The following is a 3,498-nucleotide window of genomic DNA, read 5'->3' on the forward strand; positions in this document are numbered from 1 at the left end:
CTAAGATTGTACTTTTCTATACCACATATCGTATGACTGTGTACAAAACCAAAATCACCATATTTTTGTGCATTGAAAAATCTGCCAATGGAATACAAAGTCTGCCAATGGTATAAATACTTGATAGAACTGCAATACAGAACTCAGATTCACTGTACATCGACACAGAGAGCTTTATTGGTGTGTTTTCCGAGAAAAGTACGGTAGTTATTGTGGGGAAAATCTAAAAAAGTATTTACTTGAATCCAGGTTTCTTTGGAGACATAATAACAAGTTATCCATACCACCAAAGGATGGAGGGGGACCGTATCAGTGATTTTGACCAGATAGACAGATCACCTGCAGATTATGTACTCGCCTATGGTTATAACTGGTTATAACAAGGTATGACCGTGTACAAAATCAAAATTACCTTACATATATGCTTAGTTGCAGTCAAAACAGCTTATAAAAGTATGTCAAGGGTATGAATACATGGTAGAACTGTATTTGTGTGTATACTCTGAAAAATAGTTATTTTACGGGAAATGTTATATAAATACCAAAATTCCCATAATATCCTCCAATATTCTATGTGCATCTTGTTATGGTATTTGGGTTGCTATAACATTTGGTTTGAAGTGACTTTGAGGATTTAGCCATGGTTTTTGAAGCACCCTGCCATAGCCCCTACCACTCCCATTGTTTCACTAACATAGATGCTAATGCTGTTTGTGGGGTAAGTAAATAAAGAAAACTAAGCCATAGTTTTGGTCATTGCCTCTCAAGATCAATGGATTAATCACTTTTTGTCAATACAATTAACTATATTGAATATTTTGGTGTACTGCCCCTGTAGAAAAAAGTGGTATTTACCAGGGACGGCCTGTTCAATAGGGCGATATGGGCGACGCACTGCCAAACGGGAAAAGGAAGGGATTTTTTTTCTAATCAATTATATCACGGCAACAGTAGTTATCAGTGTTGTAATCTATACGTCTGATCTGCCACAGTGCCACACTGCCACTAAATGTCAAATCAGGCTAAAGTCGTGCTTCAAATGGCTCCACCCCCTTTTGGGGCGATTTCAGTCAGATTGAAAATCGCCCAGAACTTCTGTCATAGACTCCCATGTAAAATCTATTTTTTTCAAATTTCAGAGCCTTCAATACAATCTCAATGGGTGTCTGTGGGCTTGCACTTACGCGCTTTCGTCATACGTTACGTAACCATGAACGTAACTGAGAAAAGAGTGGATTGTTTGAAAGAAGTTCCTTTTTGTCGGCGAACAAATGAAGATAAATTGGCAACGAAACAATTAGGACCTCCCAGACCAAATTTAATAATTCAACAGGTTTCTACTAAAGGCGGAAAGTCCTACACCCGAGGATTTTCCAAAAATTGGTACGAACGAAAAAAGACATTGCCACTCACTCAACTGGATGACGAGGGATACAGGCTAGCTGTCCGCCGCCACAACGATGAGGTTAGTGTTGATAATCACAAGTTTACTGGATGTGGATATGGTGTAATAAAGGCAGTTTATTCAGAGGTAAATATATCTGGAATCGCGTTCACGGACCCGTTCGTCAAACTCTTAGGGAGCTATAAATTAAGCCCCATTACTTACCATATCAGATAAGAGAAATTGCTGCAGCTACATATATTTTACATCCTGGCCCTACATAGTTCACTATTTGCATCACTTACCAAAATATTACATGTGGTCATATATGCTTGGAAAGTGGAGATGCCATAGAACGTCAAAAAAGTAAACATTGCTGGAGACACATTGCCGTTTTGGAGAAGACATCGCGTTTGCTAGCGAAGAGATTTGTTGTGGCAAATGAACTTGGGCTGGGAATTGCCAGGAACCTCACGATAAGATATATGCATCAGCATTGCGAGTCTCATGATTCTATACGTATTGCGATTCGATACTGTGATTTTATTGCGCACCATATGTCTGTTGCAGAGGGATCAGAAAGCCATGAGAACGAGTTTTGATCAGTCATGGAAATAAAAGTGCTGAAAACAAATTGGCTCCCAATGTGAAAAGATTGAGAACAAGCTATGAAGGAACAATAATGGTGTTTTGGTGCAGGTACAGCCAACTAGCGCTAAAATATTGCGATATTGTCAATACAGTATATCGTAAAGTATCACTATGTAACTCGATTTCTTTCACCCCAATCCCTCAAATTAACGGTAAATAACTGAATTGTTTGCCCCACATTTAGCTAAGATGATTAGCTAGCCAGCTAAAATGTTTTAGTTAGTTAGCAGTCGCATCTACAATAGTTTACTGTCAATAACATGTCTCCAAAAATGACGTGGTGTCTCCAATTGTGTTGACATTTTACAATTGCAATGCGCATCCATGAGTATCCACTTTCTGTAGCTCAGCTGGTAGAGCATGGTGCTTGTAACGCCAAGGTAGTGGGTTCGATCCCCGGGACCACCCATACACAAAAATGTATGCACGCATGACTGTAAGTCGCTTTGGATAAAAGCGTCTGCTAAATGGCATATTATTATTATTATTATTATTATTATTATTATTATTATTATCTGAAGAGAGCCCCGAAACATTGTGTGCAGACATTTTATGCAATAAATGAAGTAGGTTCAATCTAGTAGTTCTGATCTTCTGATTGGTCCTGATGAGTTGGGCGAGGTCCCCTGCAGGCTACTGTCACTGTTGCATTGGCTCTGAGTCGGGTTCTCTGTCTTCAAATGTTCAGCCTAAGAGAGGGGATTTTTGTGTGTGTGTGTGTGTGTGTGTGTTTAACAGTGATGATGTGTGTGTGTGTGTGTGTGTGTGTTTAACTGTGATGATGTGTGTGTGTGTGTGTTTGTGTGTGTGTGTGTCCTCAGAGCAAGAACTCGTGAGTTGGAAGAACTGAGAGGCCTATGGCGTGGGTGTTGTCCTTGGCCACCTGCTGACAAGGCTGACAAGATAGGACCCTTTTGTCCATTGTTATTGGATAGGAACAGAACTTATAACCAGCTCCTGACCTAAATAGATCTTAGCACAACATTTTACTCAACATATCATATTCCATATTCACTATAACAAATATATTTACTACGACATTAGCAAGAACCGCCACATCCTCAGCCGGCTAATCCAGTGTGTGAAGTTTTGCGGAGTGTTTGAGTTAGCTTTGCGAGGCAAAGATGAAACTGAGGGCTCCACCAACCCTGGTAAGCCAACACTTTTGAGATCAGTCAATAAATGCTTCTGGTATTGACTTATATGCTGCCCCTGTCTTCATGTTGTTGCTGGACATATCTTTTTTTAAATGTGTGTAGGTCACCTAAATCATCAGAAAAATTGCCCCTCCTGAGAATTTTTTCAGGAGCCGCCACTGGTATTTACTTAAGATTTTTAAAAACTAAATGGTAGCCAACTACCATCAAATAATTGTAAATCAGCTTTTTATTACTTATGTGGATTGTACTTTGGAAAAAAGCTGCACATTGTTTAAGGGAAAAAATATATATTTTTGTTTCACA

This window comes from Coregonus lavaretus (assembly GCF_964263955.1).
Source record: "Coregonus lavaretus genome assembly, chromosome: 33".
Lineage (NCBI taxonomy): Eukaryota > Metazoa > Chordata > Actinopteri > Salmoniformes > Salmonidae > Coregonus > Coregonus lavaretus.